This window comes from Thalia democratica, unplaced genomic scaffold (assembly GCF_965202585.1).
Source record: "Thalia democratica unplaced genomic scaffold, ktThaDemo2.hap1.1 HAP1_SCAFFOLD_483, whole genome shotgun sequence".
NCBI lineage: Eukaryota > Metazoa > Chordata > Thaliacea > Salpida > Salpidae > Thalia > Thalia democratica.
In genome coordinates, this window is record NW_028139529.1 from 15,001 (window position 1) to 25,000 (window position 10,000).

Consider the following 10,000-nt stretch of genomic DNA (forward strand, 5'->3'; position numbering starts at 1 on the left):
AAAGTTACAGGGAGTAATCGTAATTAAAACACCAAAAAAAAAGGTTTTAATAAAAAAAATACTTACATCAAGTTAAAATTTTATAAGGATTAATTTTAAAATATCAAATTGATTGTAAATCAAGTGCAAATAGGTTTTTTAAACAAACCGAAGGGTTTATAAAGGCTTGTAAACGCTTTCAAACGCCTACGACCATACCACACTGAGCACACCCCATCTCGTCCGATCTGGGAAGTTAAGCAGTGTCGGGCGTGGTTAGTACTTAGATGGGTGACCGCTTGGGAATACCACGTGCCGTAGGCTTTTGCTTTTTGAATTCATCTTTTTTGTACTATTTTTCTTTCTGACCTATTTATACTTATTACTCGTTTATTTACATTTCTTTAACGCTTAAAAGAAAAGTAAATTCTAGTTATTAGCAAATAAAAACGTAAGCCAATCAGATAACGTTATTTGCTGTTTAAACCAATTAGAGCGCTAAAAAAGTGGTTTGACCAGTTTGAGATATCGAAAAAATAATGGCACCATCTTGTAGAGTACAATTTTCTGAGTTAAAATTAATACAATTAGTCTTTTATACTAAAACTTAAAAGTTTTTTTGTCCAAAAACAAATAAAAGCGTGGCTACTTGAAAAATCAAACGAAAATAAATTTTGCACTTTTGTATTGTGAGTCATAATAAGTTATTTACTGTTACCAACAGATACTAGCAAAAGCTTTTTAAAGTTTTGTATTAACTTAATGTATTTGTAATTACTTTTACTTAATAGAAACTATTGAATTACGTTTACTTAGTTTACTTTTGTATGTGTATTAAATATATAGCAATTTTGTTTGAACTTAAATAAGGACTATTAAACTATTAAAAGAAAACTATCAAAGTTTACTAACTCAAAAGCTAAATCTTAGTTATATTGTTATAAGCATTTATGTTGTAATTTACTAATAACTAAATGAGTTTATTTCAAACAAAAAGAATTAAATAATGTTATGTTATGTCAAGCCTACTATATGAGGTATATAGGTATATAAGGTATACAAGCTTATGTTTGAAAGTTATAATAATTAAAATAAAAATAAATATTTAGTTGGTAAAATTTGTATGTTTTAATATGCTTTGAAATTAGAGTTAGTATAGATGTTTTTTTTTAAATATAATAAATATAAGTATTTAGTTACTAATAATAAACTAAAATACCAATTTTGTAGTTATTACAAAAAAAAAAACTTATCTTACTTAAAGTTCACTGTAATTGAAACATTATACAAAAGCTTTATAATTATAAGCTTTGAATAATTCTATTTGAATAAATAATAGATTCATAACTATATTCATGTTTGCATATTTAAATTATAAAAAGTTAGTGTTTTGTGTATTGACTTTATGATTATTTTATTTTAGTAACTGTTAGTTTTATACTTTAATAAAAGAAATATGGTTAACAAGTAAGTTAAAAATGAAAGAAGCATAAAAAAACACACTAATTAACTGCTTATTCAATAGTTTGATTATTTAATTATTTTTCTGTTATATAGTTCAATCGTATTGTATAAAAAATACAGAGGTTTAAAGTAAGTTAGAATAAAAATAAAACAAAACATATAAAATAAGCATTAGTTAAAATACATAGTTTTTTTTTCTAAGAAAATTTAATTCTTTAATAATAAGTAGTAATTTAAATAAAAAATAATACAAATAAAGTTATACAATATATATACAATAGTTTGTCAAACTAGGCAAAAAACAAACTAGGCAAAAAACCTACAAAGTAGGCCACCACTACAATCCAATGTTCCAACTGGAAATTCAATGAGATCGTTACTGTACTTGTGATGAACGTTGATAATCCCCAAGATTGTAAGTCGAAGGCCTTACCCAACCTAACCAGCGCACTGGTTTTCTTACAACTGAATTAATCAACATTTATTATTGAATATAATCATTATTAATAGATAGAGGAATGTTGACAATCAACAACAGATTGTAGGTCAAAGGCATTACTCGACCCAAGTACCCACAACCTAGATTGAACAACATTTATTAGATAGATTTGTTTATTGATAGATAGAGGAATATTGTCAATCCACAACAGATTGTAAGTCAAAGGCATTACTCGACCCAAGTACCCACAACCTAGATTGAACAACATTTGTTAGATAGATTAGTTAGATAGATAAATAGTACAGTATAATCTCAAAGAATTTGAAGCCCGAACATTGAACGATAGTGGTGTTTCGTGACGACTAGCGGGATTCGATCTTACAACCTTCTGCTTATGAGTCAGCTGATAAGACCACTGACCCACCGCGCCACGACAAAGATAAAGAAATATTTTGCTATATAAATAGGTTGATTTTTATAATTTTGTTATACAGTGTCAATTACAGTGAACTTCAAGTAAGATATACATATTTATATACATAGTATATATATTTCCGAGTCTGACTTTGAGTACTTTTTATATATTATTAACAAGATTTTTTAGGAGTAATATCTGTTTAGTTCTTTAATATATCTTTAAAATAATAATATTTTTTAAGGTGTTTAAAACTTTTAGAAGCTGTATGTAATGTCTTTTAGTTTAATAGTTCTTTTAAATTAGTAAAAAAAATAAACATGGTTGAGTTATCAAATTAAACAAAATAGAACGTCAAGTATTTAATTACTAAAATTAATTTAATTAAAAAAAAAATCTCAGGTAATCTAAAATGTCAGGAATTATTTAAAAATAAATATAAATTTAAAACTTATTATATTGAAAAGATTGATGAATAATACTCTTGAATGTATGCAATGTTTGTATTTGTAATGCAATAACATAAATGGATAGATCAATGACAAATTGTAAACATATTGTATTATTTTATTTTACGATTTTATTTTATTTATTTAATAATTCAATAAACTTTACTTCTACTTTTCCTGGTCTTAGGTAATTTATAGATAACAATTATTTAAACAAACACTTTTGTACAGTTACAATACAGTTTTAGTACAGTTTGGGAGTAACTGTTGATTAAAAAAACAAAAAAAAGTTAATTCAGGTTAAAATTTTATAAGGAATAATTTTAAAATATCAAATTGATTGTAAATCAAGTGCAAATAGGTTTTTTAAATAAACCGAAGGGTTTATAAAGGCTTGTAAACGCCTTCAAACGCCTACGACCATACCACACTGAGCACACCCCATCTCGTCCGATCTGGGAAGTTAAGCAGTGTCGGGCGTGGTTAGTACTTAGATGGGTGACCGCTTGGGAATACCACGTGCCGTAGGCCTTTGCTTTTTGAATTCATCTTTTTTGTACTATTTTTCTTTCTGACCTATTTATACTTATTACTCGTTTATTTACATTTCTTTAACGCTTAAAAGAAAAGTAAATTCTAGTTATTAGCAAATAAAAACGTAAGCCAATCAGATAACGTTATTTGCTGTTTAAACCAATTAGAGCGCTAAAAAAGTGGTTTGACCAGTTTGAGATATCGAAAAAATAATGGCACCATCTTGTAGAGTACAATTTTCTGAGTTAAAATTAATACAATTAGTCTTTTATACTAAAACTTTAAAGTCTTTTTGTCCAAAAACAAATAAAAGCGTGGCTACTTGAAAAATCAAACGAAAATAAATTTTGCACTTTTGTATTGTGAGTCATAATAAGTTATTTACTGTTACCAACAGATACTAGCAAAAGCTTTTTAAAGTTTTGTATTAACTTAATGTATTTGTACTTAGTTTAAATTAATAGAGTTTATTTGGTTTACTTTATTATGTGTATTGAATGTGCTAGTATCTAAAAATAAATACAACTAAAACAAAACAAACAAGGAGAGTACTTGAATAGAACCAACACAATTTACAGACCAGTTGTGTACTAAATTTAAAGAAATTCTGAATAGTGAATATGCAATTATTATTATAAGTTCAAAGTTCACTTTAATTTAAATTAATGTATTTTGTAAATTGGTTTTATTTAATACGATAGTAGTGAATTACTTTATTTAATTTACTTTAGTATGTGTTGTATAACTTTATTTAAACCAGAAGCAAAACGGGATTATACTTTCAATAAACTACACAATTTACAGACCAGTTGTGTACTAAATAAAAAGCTATTGTGAATAGTGAATATGCAATTATTATTATAAGTTTATAAGTTCACAGTTTACAAAAGCTTTAGAATTTAGTTATTATTTGTTCATATTTGCATATCTAATTTATGAAAAGTTAGTGTTATGTGTATTGGCTTTTTAATTTCTTTATTTGTAGAACTGTTAGTTTTATATTCTAAAGAAACATTTTTAAATAAATATGTTTAACAAGTAACTTAAAAATGGAAGAAATATATTGTATATATTGTGAACTGTTTATATTTATTCTAGCTATTTGCTTAGTGTATTTATTAATGTGATTATTTTATTTTGTTGTTTGTCTTATAGTTTAATCGTATTGTGTTGAAATATATATAACAAATACAGAGGTTTAAAGTAAGTTTAAATGAAAATAAAATAAGACATATAGTTGAAATATAAGTTTAAAAAAATAGTTTTTTTTTTTTATTTCTTTGTTTGTTTGATTGTTTGTTTATTATATAATCGCGACGTGTCATTTTATTACTTTTAAGCATACTAAATATAATAATAGGTATAGTTATAGGAAAAATTCAATTAGTTTCTAATGTAATAAAAAAGTTTATTTCCACAAATAAATAAATACCTGAAAAATCAAATGAAAAATAAATTTCGCACTCTTGTATTGTGAGTCATAATAGGTTATTTACTGTTACCAACAGATACTAGCGAAGGCTTTTTAAAGTTCTATGTTAATTCAATGTATTTGTACTTAGTTTTATTAAAATGACAGTATTGATGGTTACGTTTATTAAGTATGTTTATTTAACGTTATGTAACTCAAGTAAAACCAGAAGCAAATAAGGAGACTACTTTCAATAAACTACACAATTTACATACCAATTGTATACTAAACTTAAAGCTATTCTATTTTATTCTTGATAGTTATTTTAAAGTTATTAAATTATACAAATGTATTTTGTAAAGTAGTTTTATAAAGTTACTATAGTTTATTTAACTTACTATAGTATGTGTTATATAACTTTAATTAAACCAGAAGCAAAAAGGGAGACTACTTTAAATAAACTACACCATTTATTGTTATATATAACTCTAATAAAACCAGAAGCAAAAAGGGAGACTACTTTAAATGAACTACACAAATTAAAAATATATTATTATTTATAAATCAATCGTGTTGTGTTTCAAAATACATTTTTCAAATAATGTTTTACAAGTATTTATCAGTTATTTAGTTTTCTTTTTATAGTTTAGCCGTATTGTTTTATTTATTTGTTATTATTTTTATTTAATTGTTTGCTTATTATATTTATCGCCATGTGCTTAAAAAATAAAACAACTATAAAGGTTAAAAAAGTAAGTTTAAATAAAAATAAAATGAAACATATAAAATAAGTTTATGATTTTTTTATTATTATTATTATTATTATTTAATTGTTTGCTTGTTATATTTATCGCGATGTGCTTAAAAGAATAGAACAAATACAAAGGTTTAAATTGTAAGTTTTAAATAAAATAAAATGAAACATACAAAATAAGCTTATGATTTTTTATTATTATTATTATTATTATTATTATTTTTATTTCATTGTTTGTTTAATATATCTATCGCGATGTGCTTAAAAAATAAAACAACTATAAAGGTTTAAAAAGTAAGTTTAAATAAAGATAAAATGAAACATATAAAATAAGCTTATGTTTGATTTTTTTATTTTACTTTTATTAAATTGTTTGCTTATTATATTTATCGCGATGTGCTTAAAAGAATAGAACAAATACAAAGGTTTAAATTGTAAGTTTTAAATAAAATAAAATGAAACATACAAAATAAGCTTATGATTTTTTATTATTATTATTATTATTATTATTATTTTTATTTCATTGTTTGTTTAATATATCTATCGCGATGTGCTTAAAAAATAAAACAACTATAAAGGTTTAAAAAGTAAGTTTAAATAAAGATAAAATGAAACATATAAAATAAGCTTATGTTTGATTTTTTTATTTTACTTTTATTAAATTGTTTGCTTATTATATTTATCGCGATGTGCTTAAAAGAATAGAACAAATACAAAGGTTTAAATTGTAAGTTTTAAATAAAATAAAATGAAACATACAAAATAAGCTTATGATTTATTATTATTATTATTATTATTATTATTATTATTATTATTATTATTATTATTTTTATTTCATTGTTTGTTTATTATATCTATCGCGATGTGCTTAAAAAATAAAACAACTATATTAAAAAGTAAGTTTAAATAAAGATAAAATGTAACATATAAAATAAGCTTATGTTTGATTTTTTTATTTTATTTTCATTTAATTGTTTGTTTATTATATTTATCGCAATCTGCTTAAAAAAATAAAACGAGTATTAAGGTTTGAAAAGTAAGTTTAAATAAAAATAAAATAAAACATATAAAATAAGCTTATGTTTTTTTTTTTTTTTTTTATTATTATTATTTTTATTCAATTTTTTGTTTATTATACTTATCGCAATGTGCTTAAAACGATAAAACAAATATAAAGATTTAAAAAGTACGCTTAAATAAAAAATAATACAAATAAAGTTTATTTATAATAAATATATATATTTAAAACATTAAAAAAAGTAGTTTATACATATTTTTATTTATTTATTTCTTTTAAACATATTAAATAAAGTATAAAAAAGTATTAAAACATTTAAACGTAGCATAAATAAGCTTAAAACATTAAAATAATCGAAAAGAAACAAAGAAATTGAAAAAAATCGGAAAAAATCGGCAAAAAAAGTTCAACAGCAACATTTGAGCATCATACACGTATGCATTACTTTACACTAGTGAGAGAGACGTGTTTGTGCGTTCGGTCGACTTGACGAGAAAGCGGGCTTAAAGCATTACTGTTTAGCACCCGAGGCGCGGCTATTGCAGCGGCGGCGAACGTGCTATGTAAACGCATTGGAGCAGCGTATGAAAAACTACAAGCGTCCAGCGGCGGTAGGCTTATAGCTTTGCGAAGTCGTCGAGACGAGTAGCCGACGCAGGCAGGCACGGCTCGAGGCGGGTAACTGCAGCAGACAGATGGCGTGTTGCTGCTGACGAGTTAACCGGCAGAAGGCAAACGGTTGGTCGGGAGAAAGAACAGTCAGTTGTATAGCTGCATGCTGCAGTCGACGCGGGCTGGCGCTTTAAACAGCAAAAGGCCGGCGCCGACTTTCAGTAACGTTCGCAAGGCTTTTAAGCCGAGTGATAGAAAAGGTCTGTATTTATACAGTAAAAACGCTCAGTCGAGCAACGGGTTTAAACGCCCTCGGATAGTTATCTGGTTGATCCTGCCAGTAGTCATATGCTTGTCTCAAAGATTAAGCCATGCAAGTGTAAGTACGAGCTCACGTACAGTGAAACTGCGAATGGCTCATTAAATCAGTTATGGTTCATTTGATTGTACGCTTTTACATGGATAACTGTGGCAATTCTAGAGCTAATACATGCGTAAAGCGCCGAACTGACGTGAGGCGCGCATTTATCAGACCAAAACTAACCGGCTTTCGGGTCGTTACAATGGTGACTCTGGATAAGCTTGCGGATCGCACGGCCTAGTGCTGGCGACATCTCATTAAAGCAACTGCCCTATCAACTATCGTCGGTACGGTATCGGCCTACCGAGGTTGTAACGGGTGACGGAGAATCAGGGTTCGATTCCGGAGAGGGAGCCTGAGAAACGGCTACCACATCCAAGGAAGGCAGCAGGCGCGCAAATTACCCATTCCCGGCTCGGGGAGGTAGTGACGAAAAATAACAATGCAGACCTCGTACGAGGTCCTGCAATTGGAATGAGTACACTTTAAACTTTTTAACGAGTATCCATTGGAGGGCAAGTCTGGTGCCAGCAGCCGCGGTAATTCCAGCTCCAAAAGTGTATATTTAAGTTGTTGCGGTTGAAAAGCTCGTAGTTGGATATAGGGACGGCGAGGTTGGTCGGTCGAAAGGCTAGCACTGGCCTCGTTGTTCTTGTTGGTCGGTGCCTTCGCGGTGCTCTTAACTGAGTGTTGCGGTGGTCCGGCAAGTTTACCTTGAAAAAATTAGAGTGTTCAAAGCAGGCTTTACGCTTGTATAATGTTGCATGGAATAATGGAATAGGACCTCGGTTCTATTTTGTTGGTTTTCGGAGCACGAGGTAATGATTAATAGGAACGGACGGGGGCATCCGTACTGTGCCGTTAGAGGTGAAATTCTTGGATCGGCGCAAGACGAACGACTGCGAAAGCATTTGCCAAGAATGTTTTCTTTAATCAAGAGCGAAAGTCAGAGGTTCGAAGACGATCAGATACCGTCCTAGTTCTGACCTTAAACGATGCCGACTAGCGATCGGGCAGTGTCGAACTTAAGAACTGTCCGGCAGCTTCCGGGAAACCAAAGTCTTTGGGTTCCGGGGGAAGTATGGTTGCAAAGCTGAAACTTAAAGGAATTGACGGAAGGGCACCACCAGGAGTGGAGCCTGCGGCTTAATTTGACTCAACACGGGAAATCTCACCCGGCCCGGACACAGCGAGGATTGACAGATTGAGAGCTCTTTCTTGATTCTGTGGGTGGTGGTGCATGGCCGTTCTTAGTTGGTGGAGCGATTTGTCTGGTTAATTCCGATAACGAACGAGACTCTTACTTGCTAAATAGCTGCTCGACCCATTGGGTCGGAGACAACTTCTTAGAGGGACTAGTGGCGTTTAGCCACACGAGATTGAGCAATAACAGGTCTGTGATGCCCTTAGATGTTCGGGGCCGCACGCGCGCTACACTGACCGGATCATCGTGTGTTCCCTAGGCCGAAAGGTCCGGGTAATCCGTTGAACCCCGGTCGTGCTAGGGATAGGGACTTGCAATTGTTTCCCTTGAACGAGGAATTCCCAGTAAGCGCGAGTCATTAGCTTGCGTTGATTACGTCCCTGCCCTTTGTACACACCGCCCGTCGCTACTACCGATTGAATGGTTTAGTGAGGTCCTCCGATTGAGCCTGGTACGTGCGGCAACGCACTCGCCGGTGTTCGAAAAGACGATCGAACTTGATCATTTAGAGGAAGTAAAAGTCGTAACAAGGTTTCCGTAGGTGAACCTGCGGAAGGATCATTAACGAATCGAAATTTGATTTCAAGCGACGTCTCTTCTTCGAAGGGACCGAGCCCTGTAACTGTTATAGTTCGGTCGCGTTGCTTCCTGACAGCGGGAGTAATAATTCAGCACGCAAGTGCTGGCGCGGCCGCTTCTTTTTGAACACAATTTTTTGGTTGCATTGAGATTGATTAACACGAGAGATCTCTTAGCGGTGGATCACTCGGCTCGAGCGTCGATGAAGGACGGAGCTAGCTCCGAGAAGTAATGTGAATTGCAGGACACATTGAGCATCGATATTCTGAACGCGTATTGCGGCCTCGGGTAATCCTGGGGCCACGTCCGTCTCAGGGTCTTTAACACACCGATCCTTTCATTAGTTTGAAAGTGCCTGCGACTCGTTTCTTAATTAAGGAGCGTGTCGTCAAAGACAGCTGGTCTGGCGATTTCACAGCTGAAGCGTGAGCAGCCTGCTGGCCTCGGGTGAGGTAGCAACGACGGTAGGTGCTCGAGAATAAGTTAAGTGACTTCAAAAGGCCGACGTACAAAGCGCATGTACTTTTATAGTACATCACTTTTGACCTGAGATCGGGCGGGACGACCCGCTGAACTTAAGCATATCACTAAGCGGAGGAAAAGAAACTAACAAGGATTCCCCTAGTAACGGCGAGTGAAGCGGGAAAAGCCCAGCGCTAAATCCGAGCCTTTTTGGAGGGCGAGGAAATGTAGCGTATGGAATTCAGCATGCGGCGAACCAACGACTGCCCACGTTCTTCTGATCGAGGCCTTTTCCCAGAGCGGGTGTTAGGCCCTTGGC

The 10,000-nt window shown here is 31.5% G+C and overlaps 5 non-coding genes across 5 annotated transcripts in view; all 5 read left to right on the forward strand.

Annotated features, from left to right (window-relative positions):
- Nucleotides 1-184: 184 nt before the first annotated feature.
- On the forward strand, nt 185-303 carry LOC145846530 (5S ribosomal RNA). The gene has a single exon (XR_014370819.1). It is a non-coding gene; the product is annotated as a 5S ribosomal RNA (ribosomal RNA).
- Nucleotides 304-3,158: 2,855 nt separating this feature from the next.
- Nucleotides 3,159-3,277, forward strand: LOC145846511 (5S ribosomal RNA). The gene has a single exon (XR_014370801.1). It is a non-coding gene; the product is annotated as a 5S ribosomal RNA (ribosomal RNA).
- Nucleotides 3,278-7,396: 4,119 nt separating this feature from the next.
- LOC145846520 (small subunit ribosomal RNA) lies at nt 7,397-9,204 on the forward strand. Its single transcript, XR_014370809.1, has one exon. It is a non-coding gene; the product is annotated as a small subunit ribosomal RNA (ribosomal RNA).
- A 182-nt stretch (nt 9,205-9,386) lies between these two features.
- LOC145846505 (5.8S ribosomal RNA) lies at nt 9,387-9,539 on the forward strand. Its single transcript, XR_014370795.1, has one exon. It is a non-coding gene; the product is annotated as a 5.8S ribosomal RNA (ribosomal RNA).
- Nucleotides 9,540-9,761: 222 nt separating this feature from the next.
- Nucleotides 9,762-10,000, forward strand: part of LOC145846525 (large subunit ribosomal RNA) — a 3,631-nt gene continuing 3,392 nt past the window's right edge. Inside the window, exon 1 of the ribosomal RNA XR_014370815.1 lies at nt 9,762-10,000. This exon is cut by the window's right edge and continues 3,392 nt beyond it. This is a non-coding gene — a ribosomal RNA (large subunit ribosomal RNA).